Raw genomic sequence first — 27,864 nt, forward strand, 5'->3', positions numbered from 1 at the left:
CTACTTCGGCTCCTGCAAACCAGCTTCCTTTCAAGGATTGGATCCGTTTTTTCCGCAACACACAGCGCTTAGACTTTACACGCTAGCCAACATCCAACAAGCGAGCAAAAGCAAGTGAGCTCAGTGAACATTTCAGAGGAATATCAAAGCGCAGTTCGAAATGGAAGAAATAAAAACAGCTATTTGATTTCTAGCGCACATAGACAAAAACAAGCCAATCCTCCCAGAAGTCCGAGAAGGGAGGTTTTGATTGCGTTATGAAGCGCAAAACTTGCAAAAGTGCAACAATGGCGTCTAGTCCTAGTGGAGCGCGAACAATCGGTCGGAATTGCCCGACCATTGTTTCACCGGACATTGCATTCAAACATTTTCCGCCGGAAATGGAAACTCTCTTGCATCCCTTACTCTCTCCACATTGGCCCAGTATCATGATCTCATGTTGCCGTGGGACCTTGAAAGCTTCGGATTGAATGGCCAACTCGTGTGCACCCGTGTCACGTAATGGTACAGAACTTGTAGCCTCAACTTCGAATATAAAACATCGGAATAGCGGTGTTTTGCTCCACGGTTTTCATTCCGGAAAAAAACGAAAAACAAGTATCGCTCGCGCAAAGACTGCGCGGTGTATGTAACGCTCGAGCTCGAGTGACGCAAAAAATAGAGTCAAAAAAGGGCCACAGGGAGAAAATCCTACGTGGAAACGTGGAAAATACACTTACACAAAAAAGTGGAAAATATTGGAGCTTTACTAATTCAATTGCGCTGCGTTGTTGCTCGCCCCGCCTGTCAAGCCGCTGTAAAGGCCGCACCATGGTTGCTGTGCGAGTTGATTTGAAAGGGATAAATATAAATCGCAAATAAAATTCGCACAAACCCACCGGATCGATGGCCACCCAGTGTCCGCCGAAACTAACAAACAAACAAACACATCAGAGACAGAGAGACACAGAGTTATGTGATGGGCCAGTAGCATCTCCAGCACGCTGTATTTGCTGGGTACGGAGGAGGGCGAATCCATAAACCAGAGAGAGCTAGCCTGGACCGGCTAGCTGGCACCGGATATAAGTGTCGATATTGCATACAAACCGGAAACTGATCCCGGAACTAACGTCCTTCTTCTCCTTCGAAGATGTAGCGCCGTTCATCGTCATCGTACGCTCGCTCGCTCGCTCGCTCGCTTTCAATCCTATGACCTCGGTCGTTGTAATAGAACCCCCGCCCGGGGATAAATAAAAATTTATCTGCAAAACACGAAACGCTATCTAGCCACGCCTCGCCACGATCTCCAAACGGCCAATTCGTTCCAGACAGCAGCACCATTACTGGGTCAACGACGTAACAGGACGATCTTGAGGTGCTTTCCTCTCCTCCGCCTTGTTGGATTACTTCCGACAGCTCGGTTTCCTGGAATCGATGGGCAGGAGGAGGACTTGGCTGCTGGACGTTGTAAACTGTTACACAGATTTACAGCTCCCGACAACCGGCAAACGGTGACAAAGCTCGCTCGAGCCCGTGGGTTCTCGAACCATGCCGTAGCTCATGTGGTGCGTAGAGTGTCCTCTCAGGCTCGGGCTCACAGGATGTAGCATTTCTGGGCTGATATGTGCGCCTGGTTTTCGGGTCACACCGAGCACGCCGCCAAACATGGTTGCCCCGTTTTTGAATGGGACGATACGCGATGCGGCGCTGTAGGTTGGTGATTTATGAGCCATGTGCTATGAGCATGCAAATGTGCTGCGAATGAGAGTGTATCCGTGTGAGTACTTGGGGCCACAGAGCCCAAAACGAGTTTGAAGCTACAAATTTGATTTTACGTGTATCTTATTCGTTGATTTACTGTTTGTATCATACAAGATCGGAGTGCTTGGCGTGTTAGGTAGACTTTTTCGAGCCTCTTTTCTATAATGTTCCATAGCAAAAGGTTCCTCACACAAAAACATACGTTGCATACATGACGCTACTGGCCATTGAATGATGTGGCAGATCCGCACGTCGCTCCTTGACAATCCGATATCACAAACGTATGGTCGTCAGTGACGCTATTCCTGCCAGATGCAATCGTATCGCAAAAAACCAGGCACCGCGCTGCTACTCACCATAACCACCATTTCCATCACTTCTCGTGCAGCTGGGCACTGTTTGTGAAACAATCTGTCAGTTTCGGTTTTACCCAGACCCAGGTTCGTTTCACCGAAAACGAATCGGAATTTAATGTACATCAGACAGCCCACAGTTTGACAACAGCGGAGAGCTGCGTACGAGTGCCAACCAGGGGCCAGTTAGAGTACCGCTACCCCTAACACTCAGTACCCCTCAGTCCCGATTCCGGTAAGTCCTCTTGGGTATTCGGCATCGCAATTGATTACCCTCCCGGTTCTTTTTCCCCCACAGCAAGCAACCAACCAGTGTCTGCCATCCAATCGCGCGACCATTCGTGGGCTCGTCAATCGCAAAACAACAACCACATCGCCACCGGAGTCACAGAACCAACCATGAATCACGGACACGTGCCCGTGCACTGTGTTGGTTCATTAAATGCTTTTGGGGCCAGCATTTCCATTTCGGTTGGCCACCACCGGGGGCACAAAACAACCCAAAAAAGAGAGTCAAACTGACAAAGCGTGGGCTGTCTATCGGTTAGTTGCTGGTGCGCCCGTAACCTGCGGATCGGTCCAAGTTCCAGCTAATTGAAGCGCACTCCAGTACGCTGGTTGCTGGTTACGTGACGAGCGCCACTAGTGCACTGCGTCAGGATCGCTGCTTGAATCCGCTTGGCCCCCCGAGATTGATGATGACGATTGCCACTAAATCGCCGCTAAAATACAGCCAGAAGCAGCCCCAGAACGATGGCCACGATGGTCACGTCAATTTGGGTTGGATTTCGCAATCCGCTGCGGGTATAATCAATCGAGAGGATAGCACGGCTAAGGAATTGGCCCCGCCCGTGCTCTCTCTGGCTGGGCTGTGGGTGTTATTTTGGCCGAGCTCTAGTGTTGTCCTTGCCCTACCTAAGTCCCACCGTGAAGCTAGGATCCGGGTTTCCGGGTAAAACATAAATTGAAGCTCCGAACGAGGAATGAAAAAAAAACTCCTCCCCTCAAAACAACGCCCGCTGACAGCATCCCAAAAACCGGGTGGGTGGGTGGGTGGGTTGTGTGCTTGCGTCATACACCCTGGCCCCAAAACCATTGGGCATTGTTGCAGCATCGCACGGTGTGGCCCCCGGGTATGCGGGCGTTGGATGACAGTTTTTCGTTTCCATCTCTTCGCTTTTTTTTTCTCTCTCTCTCTCTCTTTTTGATCCAAGGACTTGGCGCGGCACCCATTTTCATCATCCTTTCCACACCTCGGTGAATGGAAAATGGCCACAAAACGGGGCTGGGGGGCGCCACACGCATAGTGAGGTAGCAAGGCGCAAGGATTGGCTCGCGGCCAATCCCAACCGACAACCACCGATAACTAATTGCTCGCTCGAGAGAACAGAGCCGCCACTGCTAGGTAGGTGACTACACAGAGCGGTCACACAGATGCGGACGCCTGGTGCCTGGTGCCTGGTACATCTGCAAATCGAATCGAGAATCAGAAAACGGGTGGAACATCCGCGAAAGCAACCTATTCTCCTCGGTGGCACTACTGCTCCTGCTGCAAATACTATAAACTCTTATCTTTCTATCAGCTCCGAACCGACGGAGAACCGGAAGCTAATAAGAAGAAGAAACTAGGAGTAGAAAGCAGAATCTCCTTGGAGCGCGGATTGGGTTTTTGGGGTGAAGGCGACATCCAAATAAACTCGAGATTCAATCACCGATCGTCGTGTATCTAGCGCGGCACACCCGGGCCAGCACGAAATAAACTCCCACTAGGAAAATGTCCACCATTTCCCACCCTTCTCTCTGTCATCTCGGCCTTAGGCTGGTGGTGCCGAAAGGATCCCAACCACAGCGACCACGAAAGCAACGACGACCAATGCCGAGGACGACTACTAAAGGCAATCGTAACAAGATTCTATTCTATTTGCTAGCTTCTTCGTAGCTCCGGGGAAGTGATGGCCCCAAAAGCAAAGGTCATAGAGATAGCGACGAAGGGAGAGGGTGAGAGCGTGGATCCTGTGAGATTTGCCCTTCCGCCGTATCTACGCCATCGCTATCTCGTCCCATTCACCATGGAATTCACGGGGTTTCGGCTCGGCTTTGTCGGTTGCCCGAAGGTTGGTTGCAAAGAAAGTCGGCCTGGCCTGGCCGGAACGCTGGCGACGCTGCGACGCGGCCTTATGCGCCGCTGCTTGGTCCCGCGGGACACGTTCGCTTCGTTTGCATTCCGTCGGTTTTCGTTTTGCTTTTGGGTTCTTCTATCGCGTGTTACCAAACCACTAACCCGGTTTTTTCCGACGCTGGGAATTGTCTTTTCTCAACCTCAACCAGTCAAAACCTTCCGTCGGACAAGAGACGACGTCGAGGACGACATCATGGGCTCCTCGATGGCGTCGTAAGTTGCATTTGCTTCTGATGCTGCTCCTGTTCCGTGACTGACGTTATTCAGTGTTCAAACATACGCGCATCGCCTTCTTGATCGATTACGGGGTACGGGGTACACACATCCACGACAACGGCCAACTACGACGACGGCGATTGTGACTCGTGGAGCTGTCAAACTGGCTGGAGGATCGCTCGATTTGCGTAATCATCTGAGCATCTTTTCACTTTTTTCGGAATGTCTTTTGCCTTCCAGGAGGTGGGAGAAGAAGGAGTCGACGACGACGACAAGCCGTTAGTCGCTGCTGACATGCTGCAATCGGGGCTGACTCTTCGCACCCTTCGCTATGCAGTCAGCACCACCAGCACCAACATTGGGGACAGCGAAGCGGGCCTCGCCTCTTGACTGACAGAACCACAGAGAGCCACAGAGAAATGCGCTCCAACTTGGCGCTGCCGTTTGCTTGCCTATTTTTTCTGCAGTGATAGTGTGGCGAACACAGAGATAAAACAATTGGCCCCGGCGACAACGGCACAGCATGCTGCAAATTTGTGAATTGAATTTCAAAAAGGCGAAACCGTACGATGGAACCGAACCGGACCGGAAGAGAAGAAGGGTGATGCTTGCAGCTGCAACCTCGTCCTCCTCCTCGGTCACAGGGGGTTTTGATGACGAGATTTGTGATGTGCTGCGTGATGCGGACGAACCACGGAACGACTTGACACGGAACGTGACAAGTTTGCTAAATTAACCGGTTAAATAAACACGCTGCGAACACGCCACCAGCAAACAAATGCATTCGTTTACGAACACGGGATGAATCAGCAGTGGGATGATGAGGAGGATAAATGGGTTACGAAGCCAGCCTGGTGCCCGGTCCTAACTGCATTCCATGGCTATTAATTTGGTAAAATGCACAAACGGAACACACAAGTCGGTTTAGTACAACCGCAGCGCACCATAACCATGCTAACGTTTGTTGATTTCGTTCTCGGATAAGATCATGTGCTGCGCATGAAAGTATTTTGCGCAATGAAATACGTTTAAGGTGGGCACGATTGATCCAGCATTAAAAAGTCTTCCGAGAACTTGACATGATAATGTCAGACAACGACCGAGGCCTGTGAGTGCTCAGAATCAGTTGAGAAAGAAATATAATAGTTAAGATGACGAAACAGAGATTCAACAATGGTACCGGTAGAAAATTCAACAGCAAGATGTCCTAGGGTAGATGTTTCAAGTAAAATCAGTTATTTTTGTAACATTTCAATTGGAATTCGTAAACTAAAACCGTGAATGCCATGCCAACCGCTGCCAACGGTGGCCTGGCCTGCATTCATGTCAACCACCTCATTACCCGGCAAGTTACCTGATTCCTCGACAATCGCACCGTCAGAGATGGAATTGCAATTTCACCTCAAAAGCTCTCGCCCCCTTGTGAAAGACTCATCGTGTTTCATCGAATGTCAAACTCTCGAGTAGCCAAACCAATTCACCAACGAGAACCGATCCGAACGGGAATACAAATCGTTACACCGGGACGACCTTTTCCCAGTGTGGTGCTCGAGTGTGAATTATATTTCAAAGCTCTCGTTCCATCACGTGCACCACAATGGTCGCAGGAGCAGTTGCAGTTAAGCTCTTCAGTCAGTAACCATAGCGGCGCGAACCGCCCCTAGCCTGTTGTAGCTTGAAATTGAGAAATAAGAAACCTTGTCCTCGGTCACCTCGGTGCTTTGTTATCAGCAGCAGCAGCAGCAGCAGCAGCAGCAGCATGGCGATCTCCTATTGTCCTCTCTCTTCCTTTTTGTCTATCCTTTCTCGCAAAGAACCTGGCCATTTCACCCAAGGGCGATACCAAAGTCGCTTATTTCACTCAAAGTGGTAATCTTTGAATCTCTGTTCGAGCTTCTAATAAACGAAAGGCAAAACCATGAGACCTCTCCTGATGCAAGGAGTCGTTGAGAGTAAGCTCACTGATCAATCGCATGGTAGCATTCGGTTCCATCGACAACCAGCAGCTCTTTTAAGCGGCTTGAGAGTTGATGGTTTCTCCGGAGGACAAGTCCTTCAGCACCGAATGAACGCACACGCCAGTGATGCAAAACAATGCTGAACGAATGCAACAGTAGCCAACCATTGAATTGTGGGAGAGCTTAAAATTGGCAACAACCTTCAAACTGGCCGGGCTGGCTTGTACTCAATCATCACAAGTCAGCAAGTCACAACCAAAAGCCCTTTCTTTACCTTATTTTCTGTGGCCCTCAAGCACCAGCTTTAGACTCGCTCCGACTCCGTCTACTCCTCGACGACGAAAGGAATCCCTCCGGAGAGGAGGGATTTAAAATCTGACAAAAGATGTGGCCGCCAGTGAAGCACACGGAAAGGGTGGGGGGATCTCGCTCTGTGTACCCTTTTTACAACAAAATCATCACCCACAGCACCACCCACCCGGCTCGAAAAGATACTAAAAGCTGTGTCTAACTGTCAAAAAGGAGAGAGAGAAAGGGAGAGAGACTGTATGTGCCAGAAAGGATTATCGTATCGGTCCAGATCAGTGAACCAGCGCAGGCCAGACCGCACCGCACGGTCAAATCATAAATACCCTCCCTCATTCTTATTCCTCCTTCGAAAACCCTCTCACTGGAGCAATTAAGGGCGTTAAGAAGCCAACGGGACACGGCTCTGGGGAGTGGCGGCTAAAGGGGGCGTTCACGAGATATGATGGGTCCGGTAATAAAATTTACACTTTTACGACTGACCGAACATGCTGACCAGCCCAGCTGCTTCTCGCTCCTCTCCTTACTCAGCTACAGCTCTTGGGCGCCAGCTCTTGGAGGCTAGTTTGCTTCGGCAGTAGATGTTTGGCTCGATAAAGCGGCCACATGAAGCGGAGCGGAGTCGCAGTTGTAAAAGCGAACATAACTACTATCCTTTTATTTTATTTTCATCTTTTTTTCTTATTATTTTCTTTTAGTTCACCAAGCAAGCATGAAACGACGGAGGAGGTGGAGGAGGAGAATGTATAATTTACACCCGTAATCCCTTTGGAATGGAGGGGGTTTTCCCAGGGAAATGGGAATATGTCATTAATATTTTGATCCAGTACCCCTCCCGAGAGGTCCAGTCCCAGGTCCTCTAGCCCAGAAAAAAGGATGCAAAACACTGAAAGGATGCTCCCTGTAATGCCAACAATAATAACAACAACACCATGGGATTTATGTTCTTGACCAGCAGCTCCCTGCACCAAAACACACCGGACAGCGACTAACATAGTATAGTGGATACGATGATAACGCCCCTAGGAACCCTCAGTATCAATGTTATGACATCGGCATCACACAGAACCCATCGACCACGGTCAGTGGCAGTAGAGGTGCAGCAGAAGCTAAAAAGGTGATTCGCTGGCGCTGCTCGAGAAGGAAAACCAGCAGAGAATCCGCCCGGACACCAACACTAACCCTAAACCAACAAATCCAACTAACCGCTTGCTACCCCCGGTAACCTTACACAAAACCCCTTTCTGGTCAGAGGGAAGGGAGTTGTGACAACGGTTAACAACTATTGTAACCTCCTCGTCCTCCTGCGCGTCACTGCGCCAAGAATGACGACGGTGAGGATAACATGGGTTTTTGATCATTATTCCCCATTCCTCGAGGGCACAGGACTTGACGGGGACCGGAGAGAGAGAGAGAGAGAGAGAAAGAAAGAGAGAGAGGGTGAGTAAAGTCAGTGCAATCCGTGGTAAAGCTGGCCGCAAGGTAAAGCGCAAGTGTGCACTGGATATCGGAATCGCCTTGGTGCCAGCATCGTCCACAATTATATTTCCTGACTGCCTTTGGTTGATTCCGAGAAACAGAGACCGTGCTGCTGCTGCTGCTGCTTCTGAGTGTCTACTGCAGAAGCTTTAATAATTCAAAACACTCGAACTATGGCTGACTGAAACTCAAACCGTGGGTTGAGGAGGATCGGCCACAGCCCCCCTTTTGGCTAGGTTATGGTCACGGTGTTGAGCCATTCGCTTGGCAGCTGCTGCTGCTGCTACTCCACTGTTGGTTTCTAGTTTCGGAATTCTCTTCAACACTTGAGCGAACAGCCTCTGCAACAGTCAGTCACTATACAGTCAGTGCGTGGCTTACGGCGTGGCGGTGGTCTGCAAGAGCTTCAGCCGGAACCCGAAAACTTCCTCTGCCAAGCAGCGAGAAGCGAGAATTCCCTCCTCGCCGGATGTCGAGTGTCGGTGGTTTGGTTGGTTGGTTGAGAGATTTCAAGCTGAAGATACATGAAACTTTTGCAACCGAGCGACCTCCGATGGTGTCCTGGGCCTGTAGTTAGCGGGATTTCCCCGTAAAATCCGCTGGACCGGTGTGTTCAACGAAAGGTTTATGTTCGACCGAGGAAAAAGGGATTATTGCCGAGAACTTCCAAGGCACTTCTGTGAACACTGCAGCACTTAGTGCGTTCTGATGCGCCTTTACTCCTTCCTATTGCCACGTAATGGAGGTCAGGATGGTGTCTCGCATCCTGTAGTTTCTTCAGAAAAGGGTTCAGACTATATTATCTGATAGTAATATACATTGGAAAGGTCCTCCTCTTATGAGCCAGGCTTCACGCGGACTTTGCGCGGTTTCCGAGAAGATCCCGTTCCCCGAGAGAAGAGAATCCCCGGAGAAGAGCCAGAAAATCCCGAAACCCCAGAATGAAGCCGACCATTACGGAGACGACCATGAAGACAGGGTGGACGATACCAACAATCGGTCGGCCGCCACTGTTCGATCCTGTCAGAAGACGGTCGTCATCCGTCTTCCGAGCGAGGAAGGATGGTCCATTTCGAATCGAACCGGACCTTTTTGAGATGCTGGCCTCCAGTGGGGAGCTTTGCGGTTGACAATGACGACGATGACGATTTGTCGCTTTATTCTCGTGCTTTTGGACGGCTAGAGCGTCCCCAGACTGGTCCTGGGGGGTTGAATTGATTGCTGAACCCTTTTCATCACCGAACCGTGCCATTCGAGGGCCATCAGTCGGCTCAGAACTTGTTCTAAGGGCTCCCGGAATGAATTTCCACGGATTTCTGTTGCCTTCAAGTGGCACTTACTGTATTTGTGTCTCGCTCTCCCCCTCTCTCTCTCTCTCTCTCTCTCTCTCTCTCTCTCTCTCTCTCTCTCTCTCTCTGTAACATCGAACCCTTTTGTCGCCCCGGAATTGGTGAAGGGTTTTAGGCTCGATTTACCTCAAAGTTCAGCCCAGCCTCGGCCACGAACGAATGCCTTCGAATGGATGGATTGCGCTCACTGTCAGAGCACCAACTGGACAACTAAACGCACCGTCACTGTCCACAGACAGGGGCGCGGATGACCAAGCACGCCGATGCCGTTTCTCGGTGGCTCGTTGGTTGGCTGATAATGGTCGAACACTGGTCTAATCGAGCGATCAAGGATCGGCGCTCGAAAGTGGAAATCATTGTCCTACACACCGCGCCTTCCCTGGCCAGCTGTACGAGATAATACAGCGGCAGCCACACAGCACACACGCCCAAGTGCCCGGATGTCACTGATGTTCGCTCGATTTGTGGCTTTCGCGTAATTTCGGATTTGGTCAATTTGGTGGAAAATCGCCGTGAGGTGACCATCCGTTGAGCACCATCTAAACACACGCACGCACACCATTACCGGCCCCTTCTGGTCCCTTCTTCTTCCTCCTGCCCCTCCCCCCCCCCCCTGGCTACCGGACATCCTGCCGGAAAACCGCCGCTTCCACAGTCCCTGGCTGGCTGGCTGACTGGCTGGGTCTCGACACCGTTCACCGGTTCTCGGTTCTCGGAAACAACAAGTTACACACCCAGCTAGCCCGGTAATTCCGGCACGCCTAACACACACGCTCGCACAAGGCCGTCCAAGGACCTCGTCGCATGTGTGTTAGGTCAACCTATCAATCAGGATTAGGGCAAGCGAATGCCACCGATTATGGGCTTCCCTGGGTTCCACCCGGTCCGGTCCCCCTTCCGTAACTGTCTCCTAATTGGAAAAGGTGCGAAGTTTACTACTTTCCGGGGCGGGGGGGAGGGCGTACCAACCAAAATCCGCAACGAAACGGATCGATCGGAGATTGAGTGCTCAGCATTCACTCAGTTATTTATCGTTGTTGTAACCCGGGCCAACGGGTACGGTGGCCTGAGGGTTTGGGGGCACAAGGACCGGTTTGGAAAGGGGTTGGCCAGTTAAGCCTATAAGTGGAGCGAAGCACGACGGAGCGGATCCGGAGCGGAGCCGGAACGGGCGAGCGGATTAATGTAAAATAGAGCGTACCGAGCGCAGAGCGCAGAGAGAGAGAGAAAGGGCGGGGAAATGGGGTGAGACTTCGACAGCAATAATACCCGGACAAATGTGTGTCATTAGTGGTGTGTCACATGTGTGCCAGGAGGTCCAGGTTTCCCGGGGAAAAGGGTTTTACAAGCAAATGGCCACACGGAAACAAGGTGGAGGATAAGGAGAAGTTATGTGGTGAAATAAAAATGAAACGAGCCTAATCCGCTTCGGTCGATTAGGTTGTTAGTGTGGCAATGCGGATTCCACAGCACCGGGGCGGCCAAAATGGCTCAACCAATGGTCACTTTCTGTATTTCGTGATCAGGTTGTGTGACCAGGATAGTGTGCGCAGTGTATGCGGTGGTAATGCCTGCTCACAATAGTTTGGCAGCAATGACAGAGTAACGAGCGATGCGAAGTACATCTAGTGACCCTTGGTTTCAAGAATTAAGAAGTTCAACTGCGCAACAAGCATCGTGGATCGAACGATTTAAAATAGTTCACAAGGATATCTTGTACAATGAACATGTAGTGTGCTTCCGTTTGACTTCGAAAAAGTGAGAAAAGTGTGTTTTGTGATGAATACTCAAGTCATCATCCCCTACCAGCATCTCTACATTAGCAGCACCTTTATTCACATTCTTCTGACACCGAAAACAAATCAAGAAGATTCAAAAGATGGACATGGGCGTTCTGCAAGGCATCGAGTTTGGTCTGCGGTTGTCTAAATGCATGCTATGAGGAAGTACGACAGCGATTCAGTCCGTTAAGGGACAGCTAAGGTATTTAATCTTTTTTTATTTTGTGGCATATACTTTTACATTTTTCTGCGAATGCTGATCCTATCATGTGAATTTTGTAACTTTTTTTTATCAACCGAAGTAAAACTAACAAAGATATAGATTTTTCAATATCAACTCTTCATACAAGGCTCAATTCTTCTGACTTTTTTTAAGTGTATTTCCTAAAACCAAAATCCGAATTAAAAGACTCGCCCACTTAGGCGAGGAGCCCGGTTTGATCAATCATCGTCACCGTCATAGTGTGATCACTTTTCCAACTTCAAAAAGTTGCCAAAAATGGAAAAATTAGAATTAACAAACAAAACCTAAACGGGGTCAGCTGTATAAACTTATCATCTATGAAATGAATATTGATTTGCATACTTTAGATGACCCAGCACGTGGCTACCGAGGGCACCGGAAAAAGAATCTTTCGAAGACTCGTCTTCCTAATATTTGTTGCCATGGATGAAGTTTTCAAAAAATCTTCCCCAAAATAGCATCAAATGTTCTTGAAAAGTTGTAGTGTTAGTATGACATCCATTTGAGAAAATTAATTTGAACGGTTTCTTCACACAAAATCGTCAAAAAATTAGCTTTTTTCGAACCCAAGTTCACACTGTTTTCGAATTAACCTATGTCTTCTTTGGTATACCACCTCGACGAAACCGAAACTTCGAAGAATCAGTTTGCGGAGATCATATTGATGATAACGTAAGTAGGTAAAAAATTTTTGGATAGCGATAGTGGTCCATTTTTAAGGCACAAAATGTAGTGAAAATACTTTACCAAATCAGCTGGGTCATCTTGGGAAACTTGTTCAATTCACCTAACCTGTGTGTACTTTGATTTTGCTGCTCGTGATGGGTGCACATTTAGAACCCCTTACATGTCCAGAGCATGCTGGGTTTCTCATGTCACTACGTTGAACTTCAGCAGACCGCTCCAGTCCCTGCCAAGGGTTTACTCTCAAAACCTACTCCTTTTTCGGTCATCATGAAAAATTAACAACTTTCCTGTTCCTTCCACGAAAAAACCGGGCACATAATGCGGTATCACAGAAATCGGGGTGTCTCGCACACATTCGCTTGCCTCCGTTGCTGTTGCTGGTTCACACGATGCGGCGCTGGTTTTCGGAACCTTTTCCCACCCAAAAAAAGGAACCCTAACATCCACATCCTAGTGCCATTAACAAGCGCTCGCTAATTCTTTTCTCCGTTCATTCCGTCCTATCTCTGCCCCATACACGGTGGACGAGTCCTGTAAAGAGTCCAACGCTCCAATTGGTCAACCGTTTGTCGACTCCTAGAGACCATCTCGTGGTCGGTCTCGGGTTTCGACGTGACTGGAAAGTTGACTGGCTCGCTGGTTGAACCGGAGTGGTAAAAGAAGGGATAGCGGGAAGGCTTTCTCGTCAGTCCCTCCGAAAGGGCAGCCGAAGAGCGCGTGCGGACCGGGGATATGATTTGTGTTGCTGCACCATCGCCACGTCATCACGATACTGTCATCGTGTAATCATCATTAGCCCACTGGGTCGTCATGGCGGTCACGAAGAAGGGTAAAAAGGGGAGAAAAGTGCGTGAGGAAAGGGTGGAGGTTGACACATTTTTTAGCGCGATAGCGCAGGCATCGCACCCGGCAACCAGCACGCCAGCATAGCACAGCATAGCGTAGCATAGATGACAGCATAATGAGCGGAAATAATATGCCCCACCCCCCCGGACCAACCACCTCCGTTGCTTTGGAGTTTTGGAGCATTTTACTCACCGACACCGATGGTGGTGTCCAGTTGTGGTATGTGTATGGGTGTGTGTGCGTAAATTGTCACATTATCACCAGGGAAACCATGTGAACATCATCATCATCATCGCCATCCGCCATCCGCCATCATCATGAGGTTCACAGGCGGTGTGCCGTGTCCCAGCAAAGGTTTCCATTTTGTTTCTTTTTTTCTTTTTTTTCCTGTCGAATCGCGACTCAACCGTGGACATAGAAGGGTCATCCTGGCAGCACGCCGGGCGGTGGAGAATGGAGAAGGTCAGCAAAAAAAGGCGTGACGCACGACATCGGCTCTAGGATGACCGCAGCGAACGCGAGAAGGAAGTGGAGGAAGAGGGAGAGAGAGAGAGAGTCACCGCAGGAACCGTGTCCGGTGTCCATGGTCCGGTGTGCGTGGAACCTGGATCCGCCTGCCAGCCACGTGTCTTTGCCAGCATATTTGCATTTTACAGCACCACCATCACCATCAGCAGCAGCAGGGGTGGCATATTCTAGTTTAACATTTATAGTCCCATCCACCACGAACACCCTCCGTTGGATCCCATTTCGGTGCGGCACAGTTGGTGTCCTGGCGACGCGTATCCAAGCATCTGTCAGGCGGGAAAGAGAGGGTGTAGGATTGCCATCACGCCAAGCTCTGGACACTTCTGCTTGACCTCGACGTGTTGCCTGGTTGCCCATCACTGGGGCATCATCGGGAGCAACACTGTCCAGCTCGAGTCCAGTCCGTCTCGACCCCATTTACTCTGTCCTCTGCAAGGAAGGTTCCCCAGAAGGGAGCGACGACGGCTCAGCGGGACGTTGGTGCGCAGATTTGAAATTAAAATTCCACCCTCGGACTCGGGAGGACTTGCTCCCTCTCTCTGCTATGCCAAGTATCGTTACGTCAAATTGTGTCCACGTTGCCAGCTTTTTTTTTTTCTTTGTGGCGTTGGCAGTTGATGCCCGACCAAAACAAACAACGTTTTTATGACGTCACTTTCGGGGGGATTTTTTTTTCATCTTTTATTTTCTTTTTCCATAACAATTGATGGGATGGGATGGGATGGGATGGGGTGGGAAGGGTGGTTCTAGTCCAAGGGGTGTTCGTGATCCGTCCCAATCACGGCAATCACGTTCGCGTCATCGTCGTCACTCGGTTCCAGGGTTGGTGCTCCCGTGACGAACGTTTGCATGTGGCATGACCACTAGCCCCTCTGGTCCCGCTGGTCAACCCTAGCATTCCAGCATTCACCGACGAGACATTCCAGAGTCGCGACACGGTCATGAAAAGGGGATGAGGGGGGAATGAGAAAGGGAAAACAGGGAGAAGGGGGTGCTCGCTCAGATTCTAATTATTATAATTAGCGTCAGCTAGCTTGCCAGCCAGCCAGCCAGCCAACTAGTGGACCAATCGTGGATAGGACCCCCCTCCCGGTTTGTGCGAGACGAGCTCTGAGTGCGAATGTGCGCCACATACAGATTCAAGTCCTCATTTAGGGTAAAGTGGTGGAGGAATAAGCGAGAAGGGTATGGAAGGGTGAGGTGCAAGGGTTCCCAAAAAGGGGTGTTTCATCGTCCAACTTCAAAGGTGAAACCTGAGGTGAAGCCTGAGGACGGGCGACCCTGGCGACTCATCCCCTGATAATGATGATGATGATGATGACGATGACCACACCTATCGCTTGGACTGGGTTCAATCGATAGGCCGCTAGTGGCCATCAGAAGAGCGGCATTCTACTCCTCCTCTTCCCAACGATCCTTTTCCCTTTGTAGGGCCGCGATGGAACGGAATTGAATTATCGGCCACGCGCACAGACGCGCTACGTATCGACGCGATCATTTCGGTTGTGTAGATGTCGTACGCGGAACACACAACAGTCTAATTGCAGTCCACACTGAATCCCGGACGATCAAAGCCCCCGTGGATACCGGATCAAAGCCAGCACCCCAACCCCCCATTTTGGAAACGAAATAAGGGCGGGAATGAAAACTTTATTGTGACCAATTTTAAATCACATATCGTCACAGAGAGCGAGAGAGAGAGAGAGAGAGAGAGAGAGAGAGAGAGAGAGAGCAAAAGTGGTGGTGGTGAAAAATCTTTTGTGTGGCGCCTCCATCGGCTGGCTCCAGCTCCAGATAGCATCATCATCACCAACGCCGCCATCGCCACTGCCATCTCCCGAGTCCGCTGAGGAGGACGACGGGGAAAAGGGCAGACAGGAAGGTAGTTTTTGCCTCCCAATGCCAATCCAATACCATTGAAATGCCATTTATCATCGGACGAAATAACATTTCACCACCAACCAACGGGAGCCACCGTCGTCGTCGTCATCATCATCGTCATCATCGTCATCGCATCACGCGAGTTGCCGAGTTTTGGAGCCTCTAAAAGGTAGCCATCGAGGTAAAAAAAAAAAGTACCTCACGGCCATGCACGTTTCCTGGTGGGGGAGACGGAGGAGGAAAGAAAAACTTTTTTACACCCCCATGCACCCCGTCCCCGGGGACGAACGAATCTCGTCCGAAAGGAAGGACCAACAGACCACCCCTGGAGGGCAGTTCAAAGCAATGGCGGGTGCGAGCGGTGTTGCTGAATGTTTGCTGAATGGTCCCCTCGCACAACTCCCCTTCTGTAAAAAATCTCCACCCCTTCTGCATGGTTGGAGCAAAAGAATAAAACACCTGAGATCTGAGTCTTTTCCAACAGCTTACCTTGTGGACTTGGGCTGCTCCTTCTCAATGTTTCTCCATCGTCTTCCTGTTTTTTTTTTATTCTCGCTCACTGGCGGATTTTCTCTCCGGTGGCGCTTTCTGTCCGGTTACCTGTTCCCACACCACCACCAGCGCCATTCAAATCGTCGTCTTCGTCGTCGTAGTTATGCAGCGTCAGCGGCATGAAAACACACCCAGCACCAGTACACCACGTTCCCTTTCGTCCACCAGTGTTTTTTCCAGTGTTTTTTTTTGCCTTCGTTCTTTCTCTTCACAAACACACTGCTGCTGGCACTGGATAACACACTGGGCGACTGGCACGCGTTCAGTTAGACCTTCAAGTCACACTTCCACATCGTACGCGACGATGCACTCTCCACCACCAAACTCTCCTCGGTTGGTCGGTCGCTCAAACGATTACGCGAACGGACAGAATCTGGCACCCTCCGCAGAGCATCCACATTAATCCCCTGGCTACCTGGCTCCCTTGTTCCGTCTACTCACACATATAGCACACTTGGTTAAAGCACTGAACGCACCGAAAACACAGCAGCCGTTAAGCTAGGAGCACCGTTTTTCTTGCTCCACCAGCTGTGCCCTCCGGGAGGGGGGGTCGCACAATGATATTGTCCACTCGGAGTGGTTCGCATAGAAGCAACGGCCTTAGGATAGGGTCAGGACACTCCTTACCTTCCACCAATCAACACCACCAACCACACTTCCGAAACGAACGAACGAACGAACGAAAATCCTGCGGAGAGAAAATTGGAGGAGTAAAGGAAAGCTGGTTCTGAATTCTCGCTTCACGCGCCTATTGCTGCTGCTGCTGCTGCTGCTGCTGTAACAATACGCGCTCGCGTGTTGTGTGTGTTTGTGTGCGTGCGTTTAATAGTGAGTATGAGTGTGTGGATCACAAATCCGCAGTCCAGCAAACGGGCAGCACCAACCAACCAACCAACCAAAGCCGCAGAGCAGAAGCTGCTCCGTCCCCTCGAGTGTATGTTACGCCGTGTGGAGTGAGTGTGCTGTTCAGGTTGTTCTGGCAGCGGCAGCGAAAGCACTGGCCCACTAGCTGCTACTACTAGGTGATCGTGCCCGAGCTTACAGCGCCTGGCACTGGCCACGAACCACAAAATCGAGCGACGAGCAACCAACACGACACGAAGCACAGCACAGCACACAGCAGGGATTTCCCGCAGCAATCAACAACACACTCAAGGGGTGTGTAGACGGAGGGAGGGGTGGAGTGGTTTCGGAGAACTCACCGTGACCGAAGGTCCCCAAAAGGATCCACGAAAAAAAAACGAGAGAGAGAGAGAGAGAGTGAAGAGCGCCGAGTGGTCGCTCGCACGTTCTCACGTCCTCTCGCGGCTCTCCTGAAAGCTTTCGATCACTCATTAGCTCCACGAAATAAAACGGAGCATCAGCAGCAGTAACACTCACGAGCCCGCAAACAAATATCCTTTTGTGGGAAGGGCGCTTCCATTCCAAACTTCCCGCACACTCTCTACTCTCAGCCCACATCTGACCGAGCAGCGATCCGCAACCACCGCCCTCCTGCTGGTTGGACCCCCCGCCGATTCCTCTTCCCTTACTCCGCCTATCCCATCAACAACACGCCAGGCGCGATGGTTTATCGATATTTTCGAGGTCCCCTTTCCGAGGACTGCACTGCCACTGGGCACGGCACGGCACAGGGGTCTAGAGGGCCCCCATTTTCGACCTCGACCACCATTTACACCATCACCTTCCTGTCGTCCCGTGCCACTCGGGCACCGTGGACCACTGGTGCTGCCCACAGCACGGAATACTCGAAGCAGGGGATTTAAACCGAACGACAACAAATGGCAACGACAATGACACTGGACCACACGCGTCCGGGACAACGGGAACAGGGAAATTATCCCAAAAAACCGCAACCACCAACGACGACGACGACGGACTCGCAAACACTTCTTCAAGGGTTGCTGCTGCTGCTGCCTTTCAGGTGCTGCGGAACCGCCCTAAACTGTGTGACAGTAGCAGCAGCAGTCGCAGCAACCCACGGGGAGCACACATAGACAGCGGGAGCAAAGCTCTCGCGCTCTCTCTCGCTGGCGAGTGTTATGTCCATGTGTCCACAGTCTTCGTGAGTGGCCGGAGAGTATGGTGTGTGTTCTTTCATCCCATTTGTCTATGTGTATGAACAGGAGATTGAGTTGCGTTTTGTTGGTTTTGCTGTTTTGATACCGAGAGCGCACGCACACCGACACACACTGTGACACCGTGTACCGCACTCTCAGGTGATATCGGATGGTCAGTAGCAGCCGTGAGATGAGGGAAAAGCTGAGATGGATGTGTGTGCCAGCGGGGTTGTGGCTTCAACAAGAAATGACGGGAGGACCCTAACCTGTCAGGGGAGACGAGGAAAAGGTGAGAGGGCATGTCCGGTGGAAGCTGGACACAATATACGCACAGCACACGCGCCACGTCTAGTAGTCCGGGATTCTGCTGTGAGATGACGCGAGAGACCGGCCTTCACGTTAGCGACGATTGGCAACGGCTGACTAGATGCTGCTGAACGGATGAAGTCGATCAATTTTGCTTGCAGAGTTCGGTGACGGATGGGCATCGAGCGGAGATTCTTGAGACCCGGATTTTGGTTGGCATATTTTTATCATCATCTCCTTCTAATTCGCATAATGATTTGCCAACTCATATGCTCACGCATACTACCACGCACGCACAGACACACGGGTAGTGTATTCTAAGCAACACATACACTCACACACGAAGGACATCGGCCAGTTCACGCACACGACTGGGGCGACTGTTAGTAGCAGCAGCAGCAGCAGCAGTAGAGATCAATATCATGCTGCAGAGCTTTTCAGCATACACAGCAGCACTTCCTTCCCAGGCTGCTGCCCCGCGCCCTCTCTCTATCTCTCTCACGCTCTCTCTTTCTCTCTCTCTCTCTCTTTCTCTCTCTCTCTCTCTTTCTCACTCTCTCTCTCTCTATCTTATTTCTAATGGTGTATAGTACAATCCTTCGCACGGAAACGCCTTCTTCATCTGCTTTCGCACTAATTTAGAACAACTTATTACCGGACACGACAATACACACGCGCCCTCACTCTCCAACACTCCCACTTAAAGGGAATGGAAGGAAGAGGGACGACACCACGGTGGCCTCACTGCGGTCAACCTCAGCTTTCGGTCCGGGAGACCACAAAATGGGAAGGTTCCGCACCTTGTGACGTATTACCAGCACACAGACCGCGCGCGGTCGTCACCGGAGACCTCAAACGGTGTGACCTCAAAACGGACTGATGATGGTGAAGCGATGGAATCCGAAACTCAATCCGACATCAAGCAGCGCGACGACGACAACGACGATTGGCGACGAACTGGTGACCACTACTACTGGCACCTACAAGCACTGGTGCTGCTGCTGCTGCTGCTGCTGCTGCTGCTGCGGCTCCACTCTCTCCACTCCACCAACAACACCGCAACGCACCACACCACCACGGCCACGGCCAGCGGCAGTCCCCGGTTTGCCCCCGCTCCTTCAACCGATCTCGTTCAACAATCTCGCTGGTTGTGTAGATTGAAGGGTGGACGCGTGAGTGTCTGTGTGTTTTTTTTTATTGGAGGGGGTTGGGTGGGAGTTGGAAAGGTGCCTGGCGTGATGTGGATGGGCGCGCGCGAGAGTGGCCACAACGCGGTCGACGTCGTGTCGTGTTCACCGAGCGAGAAATGGAATACGACTAAACCCCCCGGCGTGCACCGTGCGGCCATCCGGAGTAGTCCCGTGAGCTTAGAATCGTGCGAGAGTCGCGGCCGCAGTTCGTTCGTTCCAACCAACCAGGGACGAACCAGGACGCGAGAGCATGAGTGGCAATGGCAGCGAGATGCTGCTTTATTATCGTGAGCGCCCTTGAGATGAGGTGGAAATGAGATGTACTCCCTGCAACCGGCAGTTGTGTTGGTGCGTTGGGCGGTGGGTTACTAGATGTCAAAATTGGCAGGACGAAAAAGCCCGTGGAAGCTCTCGGTGATTATCGCCTCTGCTTCGTGGCGAAAACAGAAAGTAGCAGTTAAGTTTCGATTTGCAAACCGCCATTTGTTTATGGTCAAATAAAGTGTTGCTGCAGCAAGTCTGCCCAAAACCCGATGATGGAGGCGCTAGGTAACCGGTACTTTCAGGAGTTTGGAATAGAAAAACTGTCCTTTAAATGGATAAATAACCCAAGGATTTCAAACTCCATTAGGTGCTGAATAAATAAATGTTGAAAAAATGTTTCTTCATTAAATTTTTCGAACACTACTGCCACTGCAGATAAAGTGACGGAAATTCAAATAAGACCCCATCCACACATGTTGCTAACTTCCTCACAGATTCGCCAATTTAAGCAGTACAAAAACCAACTATGTGCCATTGATAGACACTGATGTGTCCTTTTAAAAATGCTTTAAATGAACTAGATCGATTGGTTCATTATCGTTAGAATTGTCCTTTTTGCGGAGCAAATTCCAAATCAAATAGGACGCCCATGCTGTTTCTGTTATTGCGACGTTGTCATATCTTAACAAATCTAGAAGGCACTCACTAAAATAGAAAGAGAGGAGTTTTTACTAATATTTTAATGCACCTTTGACCGGAATCTGGCAGAAATGGAAAGAGAAACATAGGTCGAGAGAAACACTATACAGAATTGAACAAAGGAAGGTGGTTCTAACGACGAAAAATTAAAGAAAATATATAACCCTTATTCGGTAATCGCCCTGAAATGTTTAAGTTTTTTGTATTTAGTACATAAAAAATACTAAAAACGACGATTGATGGTCGGATGACTATGATAAACCACTTCTACTGTATACCACTTGCTATATTCACATGTTGATTATCATTAGCGACCAGAAAAACAGAGTTGGGTGGAAACTTTGTTCTAAAATAGTTGGCTAGAATCTTAATTGGCAAAATTTCGTTTGAATTAAGTACCTGTAAAATACCACTGCTGGATAAGGGATAAGGGGTTAGATCCAGATTATAAAAGTCTCAGCCAAAATACGGCGGTAGTTTCTATTTTGTAGCGACCACGCTATGACATTGTAGGCCATGATATTTACGAAAACGTAAAGAACTGACAGTTCGTCTGTTTTTGGAATTTATTATTGTACGATCGTTTGGAGAAGACGGAATCTTTAAAAGTTCTTTAAAATGAGCAGTAAATGGAGATCATGTAGAATTGCAGTGGAATAAATCAAAAAAGATCACAACACAATCCATGAATACAGAAATGTTAGACGAGAGCAGAGAAATCTAAAAACACTCAAATGGTGGCTCATGGAATAGCAAACAAGAAACGCTCAACAGAGTCTTAATGAGAAAGGGGACAAAGAATAAAGCTCGTAATTAACCACAAAACACAAAATAACACTCTTTGAGCTGACGATTTAAGTGATTAAAAAGATAATCATATAATTATAAATAATCGTATATAAACGTTATTCCCGAGTGATGAATGCGTCAAAAACAAGTAATACGCTTATTCCGGAAACACTACAACCTTCATCTCAATCACTGGGTGAGCAAGCGCCAGAATTCCACTACTAGGCGCCGTTCGGTAGCTAGAGCTATATTTGAATAGTTGTTCCTCCTCGTTGCTGCTACTGCTCCTACCAAAACCCACCTATTAGCTCAACTCTGATAGCAAAGGATTGTAGTTTCGCTTTTCAAACCAGACAATGTTAATAGCTCCCGCAAAAAGTTAACATTTAATCCGGCTGTACACCAGCTGCTTGCTGGTACAAAGGCACCATTCCCATTCCCCCGTCGCTTCATCGCATCAAAGAGTGGACCGTTTGCACCAACCCGCATCTCAACACTCGCTCGCTACTCAGCTCAACTGTTGTCCGTCGTCGTGGTCGTACATGTTCACGGTCGCCAACTTTTCACCCCACCCGTTTGCAGGATAGTTGGGTTCATTTTCCCCGTCTTCCTGCTGTTTCAACTCTTGCATTGCGTGTCCTGGGTTGCGGCGAAAGCAAACTAACAGCATCTTCTCTTCTCTCCTCTCCTTGCTGCTGATGGAAACCGGAAACTGTGTTAGAGCGTGGTGTGCGTCCGCGCGTTGTCCGGAAAAGTTAAAGTTCACATAACGTAATCCTATTAATAGCTTCCTGTCCCGCTGCCACTGCTCGTAACAGTTCGTGCTCCACCGGGCTTTGAAAACGGCTGCGAAGAGCAGCAACATTGCGCGATGGTTAATACAAGAGGGCATGGACATGGAACGTACGGGAAGCGCACGAGAAAAGTGTGTGCCTCAAAGTCCATCACTGCCAATGAAAACAAGGAAGTACAGAAGAGGTCGAAAGTTTTCGCGTACAACAGACTGCTAGGACACGCCCGATAGCGACGGAATCTCTACCCCCCGGGAACGTCTAACGTGTGATGCCATCGATGCGAATGTGCGAATGGTATGCGCCATAGAGGAAGAGGATCTCTCTTCGCGCCACTCTTTCTCAATCGTCGGATCGCAGTCTAACTGAAACTCAAACCGTGGACTGGTGTGTGATGTTGCTAAAAGGCGTTTAAGACCCTTGCTACCACCATAAAACCATTCGGTCAGTCCCTTTTTGGGCGAACAAACTTGTTGCACGCAGGTGGAGAAGAATGAAGTGGAAGTGTCCAGTGTGCCGAAGTGCGTCTCAATAATTAACGACCCAAAATTGGACTTCCATCAGGCCTCTAGCAGTTCCACAGTTTCGCTGTGGTGTCGATTCGTGGCACACACCACAAGCATTAGGTCAAATCGATACAAATCGCGGTTGTCGATGATGATGGCGACGCGAAGGGCATCATCATACTTTGCACTCCTTCTCTACCACACAATCCGGTACAATACGGGGCCTGCGAGGGCCTACGGTGAACGGGGATTTACAGCTACAACTCACAATATCCTCTCCAACAGTGTCGGCTAGATGGTTGGTTGGCTGGTTGGCGTCGGAAAAACACGCATCCATTTGGATTAAGTTTTATAGCTTTACGATTATTGAGACGACGGCACCAGGCGGCGACGGTAAGGCCCAAGCCGACAAGCCGCTAAAGGCTCCGGAAGTCAACCATTCCTCCGGTGCGGCGGGGTGGGCGGGGATTGAAGAAGTCGTAAATATTCGTCGATACCGTTGCTATCGGTAGAGGGGTCGGTCGGTCGGTCGGTCGTCGACGGCATGTCGCTCCCAGGGCTTTAGCACCCATTTGGAAGCTGCCATTGTGGTACGCGCGACCGGTGGTGGTTCCGGATTGATATTGGAAAAGTGTAGCTAAAGCCACGGTTCACGGTACGATAGGTAAAAGGGAGCAAAGATGCTCCGCATCGTGAGAACCACCGTGGATCGGAGGGAACGCTCATAAAACCACAGATACACCAACACCACCGCAGAGACCGGAAAACGAGGTGGGGGGAATACCGGGCACCTTTTACCACCTTTTCCCATTTTGCCGGTAAGATCGAATGCGTTCCATCGCACGGCCACACATTGCCATTGAACAGCGATTTTTACGAGATCCCGAAGCCGCCAGGACGACCATCCCGGAAGGGGCCATAGTTATGCACACTACAAAACCCATTCGCCGAGCACTCGGCACCCATGGTGTGCCATAAATTCCATCGCAATGCCGTGAAACCATGCGCCGAGATCCTTCGGAGCCGCCTAACACGCGCCAAATGGATCGCTAACGAGGAGAATTCTCGAACGGATGGATGGATGGATTTGCTCTGCTCCTGCTTCCTTTTGGGCAATGTCCGAAGTCGTGCCGGATCGTTCCTAAGCTTCGCTGAAGTGACACAGAACGAATGTCGGTGTAAATGTCGGCACCGGTCGGAACTGTTTGCCCCACGAGAGAACGACATTTTCGGATCCATACGACGAAAGAGAAATGATATTCGGTTTTCATCTGCTCTTTTTTATAACATACTATTTTTATATTAATAGTTCTTTTTTTTTTCTTCTTTTTTGCCATGCCGTACAGCATCATATTTTCGCGATGCATGTGTATGTGGTGTCCTTGTCTCCCCCCTCCCCACTCCTGCGTGTGGCTCTGCTCTGTGTGTTTTTTTTTGTTAGTTTTATCCCTGCAAAGACTTAATCAACATCGTCTTCATCGTCTGCGCACTGACTGACTCCCCTCTCCCACATCACTGCTGCGTTTCCGCTTCTTGCCTAATCGCGGTACAGACACCCGGTGCCGCGCCGTTCGCATCGATGATCGACTAATGTGTAAGATGATCTTTGTGTTTCTCTGTAAAGGAAAACAAAACCTTCCTAACGTACGCTCGTGACGTTAACGTGATTTTGTTACGCGTGTACATTCCCCCCCGATCTTCGATCTTGAGTGTTGAGCGCACAGACTACACCACGTCGTGCCATCTTCTTATTGTAACGACGGTTCGGCCTGACACACCTGTTTTGCTCCGCTATCGCTACCGCCTACGCACATACGCACATACACACGCCCGCACAGGGTGTGATGAGAGGAAGGATGATCAATGGGATAACGGCATTTCTATATAATATATATAATGTATGTTGTTTTGTTTTGTTTTGTTTTTTTTTCTTCTCTTTGTTGTTTACTTGTGTATTGTGTATGTGGGTGGCTCGGCTCGCTGCCATCCATCATCTTTTTCACTGGCTATCTCTCCCTCTCTCTCTTTCGCGCACTCTCCCCCTCTCTCTCTCTCTCTCTCTCTCTCTCTCGCGCGCGCTTTGCTACACACTGGCTGTTGTGAAGCAGAATTTCATATCCTAAAAGTCAAGTCCCCACACCTCCATGCTCATGCTGATCATCATTAGTGTTGTGGTACTTTTCCCTGATGAACAAGAGGGAATACTTTGCATGTTATCCCCATTCATTACCCAGTCCTACTGCTCTCTCTCTTTCTTTCTCTCTGTGTGTCCTTCAATCATGCACGGGCACATATGCGGATTCCTACGATCCGTTACTGTGGTTACGTCGTATGACTCCTGATGCTTCCGGTTTACTTTTTCATTTGATAATCCTACTCACACGGGGAGGCGACTCTGGTAGTGTAGTACATTTCTTCTTCATTTTTTTTCTATATTGGTTTCACTATTACTGTTTGTTATGTTGGTTTTCGTTTTCGTCACGGTGTTTTACGGTACGCCTTATACGCTTAATTCACAGTTACAGCGCGCTGTTTTTTTTTTCTTTTGCTATGCCATTTTGCTGTTGCTTTTATTCGAATGTATAGTTTTGCCTATGGATCTCTGCGGCGTTCGTCTGCGTTTCTTTGTTTATTTTTAGGTTCTTTTTCGATTCTTTTGGTTCCCCGTTGTGTTACAGTTCAAATATTCATCACTTCGATCGTTTATTATTTTGCATTTGAACCGAATTATCATTAATATATATATATATTTATTCATCTTCCTATCAGTCTGTATAACGAAACATGCAGTTAGAAACGCGCGACAGTATTCGCGCGGTTTATTATCCTTACTTTTTTCACGTTGTTATTTCCAATTTCATAACTTTGTTTGTCTTGCCGAGAAACATAAACGAAAAAAAAAGGTCCAAAGACAGCCACAACAGCCGAAACGGAAAAAAGACCGAAAATCCAAACATTCAAACCATCACCATTAACACTACACACCGTTCCTTGGGTTTGCGTGTCCGAAACGTAATAACCAAACCACCATTCTTTGAAGGTAGTTATGGTACTGCCGCTGAACTCTGCTGCACTCCATCTTAAGCACTCCAAGTCTCCGATCCCTTTCTGACTGATTGGAGCCATCGTCTTGTTCTTCGATTTTCCCCCATTCGTTTTAGCGCAATATTATTAATGATCTACTAAATCTTTCCCCCGTTCTAGCCTTCCTAAAATTGAATGGTTTACTTTTGGAAAAATTAAAAACAAACCAAACCCACTCGCACTCCCAACCACGCTTCTATCGCTCTCACACTCTCCATCATAATGCATAACGAAAGCAGAAAAAAAAACAAGATTAATAGAATAATGCATAAATAATGATAGAATTATATGGTTAGGAAGATTAGCAGTCGTCTGCCTCTGACTGTGTGAAACAATGAACCCAAAAACCGTCGCCACAGTTCGAATATTTTACTTGAGAAAGCAAAATGATGCTGTTGGTGGCGTGCTCCTCGCTCCCTGGTTCCACATACGCGGCATTCATACACACAATCACACCAACACACAGGGACAAACAAACGATAATTGTTGGTTCAGTAATCAAAGAGCTTCTGCATTGAGAGACACCTTAAAACGTATTCGCTTTGCGTATACATCTTTTGAACGATGAAATGCGCGCACGCACTGAGCTGGGGGCGACAAAGGCCAAAAGTTAGGATTGGAAAACTAAACGCCTAGCTAGAATATCTTAACACACGGATTAAACGGTAAAAAGCCATTAGGAGCGTCTGAACAAAAACAATCTCCGTGCTGCTTTATGCATTCTCGCAACAAAACAAAACTGAAACAATGACTAAACACGAGGGACCGCACACCGCACCGTTAATATCTCCGCTGTGCTCCGCCAAGCGATCCACGGTAGAGCTCGCCTTTTCCCCCCTTTTTTTAATGGGAAAGTGAGGAAGGGTCACTGAGACCAAAGGAAACCAAAGGTACTCTCAGCGTTTCCTAGCGACCAGCTGATGCGACCAATGGATGTCAATGTGCAAAGAAATACCACATCTTCTTTGCTACCACCATCGCTCAATTTGAAACCCTACAATAATGTGTTACCCTACCAGTTAGCTTTTTTGTTGCTTCGTACTACTACTACTATTACTACTACTATTACCACATCCTACTCCTAAGCACGTTACGCCCCATTCCTTGATGTTCTATAGCATGCACTCTCTCGTCGTTGCTCTCGTCGCTATCCGTTCGCGCTTCCCGATGGCTCTTATCACCTCTTATTATGTCTGAATTTTGTCTTATTTTAGGATGAATTTCAACGGAAAGAAAGCAAAACATCAACCAAAGAAAAAAGTGGTATCGAAGCAGAGAGTAGAGAAAGAAAAACAAACATAGATTGATTCGTATTCTAGTTATAACTACTACTACGGTAAGCGGAACAGCCCACAGCCCCATGCGCCATCCTTTCTTAGCAGGATAGCCGTACGTAGTTCCCTGGACCCTGTTCCGCATAACAGTTCAGTATATCGCCTAAAGGCTCGGGGATCGCGCGCAGCCAAACGAAACTCTATCGCTACATCATTCACGCAGGACACACATACGCACTCATACGCACACTCTCATACATACAACATACAATCATAAGACTCCGCCGCCCCCATGATGCCCCCGTTGCTGTGAGTCCGTACTTGCATTATCGGCTTGTATTGTAATGCTATTAACAGCTTCCTATCCTACACATTCTTGAGACTGGAGCCGTTCCTCTTCAGACAAAGGGGTCAGAGCTTACTCAGTCTCACCTTCGTTTCTGGCTGATGGACTATCTTTTCTTATTTTTTCCAAACCAAATAACCAGCCCCCCCCCCCCCCCTCCGACCGCTACTCCTTCCCTTATCGGTGTTCGTACGCTTTACCGTACCTGTTGCGCTCCATTAGCAAACAAGAGACGAGACATTTCATACGTTTTACGATTAATAAGTGCACTTATCTAAAACAAAACTTCTTGCAAACTTCTGCTGCCAGCACTCTATCTCTCGCTCTCTTCGTGTGTTTTTTTTTGTTTCTCTATCTCTGTGCCGCTCTATCTATTGGTGGTTAGCTAAGTTAGCATCATAAAACCACGTGCCGCTGAACGCGCAAAGAAACCACCACTCTTAAACCTTTCCTTTC

At 49.1% G+C, this 27,864-nt stretch overlaps 2 protein-coding genes across 11 annotated transcripts in view; both read right to left on the minus strand.

The window, feature by feature from the left end:
* LOC126578980 (glucose transporter type 1) overlaps positions 1-19,701 on the minus strand; it is a 165,513-nt gene extending 145,812 nt beyond the window's left edge. For 3 of the 8 annotated variants that reach the window (XM_050242143.1, XM_050242144.1, XM_050242134.1), the window contains exons 1-2: positions 19,281-19,698; positions 16,727-16,787 (exon numbers count right to left, since the gene is read on the minus strand). The gene's annotated coding sequence lies outside the window, so the exon portion shown is untranslated. Of the gene's footprint in view, positions 1-16,726; positions 16,788-16,995; positions 17,017-17,783; positions 17,913-19,280 lie in introns of those variants that run through there. The other 5 variants (XM_050242146.1, XM_050242145.1, XM_050242151.1 and 2 more) reach the window with 4 other exon arrangements.
* A 4,262-nt stretch (positions 19,702-23,963) lies between these two features.
* Positions 23,964-27,864, minus strand: part of LOC126577877 (nuclear receptor coactivator 6) — a 19,120-nt gene continuing 15,219 nt past the window's right edge. For all 3 annotated transcript variants that reach the window (XM_050239881.1, XM_050239879.1, XM_050239878.1), the window contains one exon: positions 23,964-27,864. This exon is cut by the window's right edge and continues 3,021 nt beyond it. The gene's annotated coding sequence lies outside the window, so the exon portion shown is untranslated.

Source organism: Anopheles aquasalis, chromosome 3, assembly GCF_943734665.1.
Source record: "Anopheles aquasalis chromosome 3, idAnoAquaMG_Q_19, whole genome shotgun sequence".
Lineage (NCBI taxonomy): Eukaryota > Metazoa > Arthropoda > Insecta > Diptera > Culicidae > Anopheles > Anopheles aquasalis.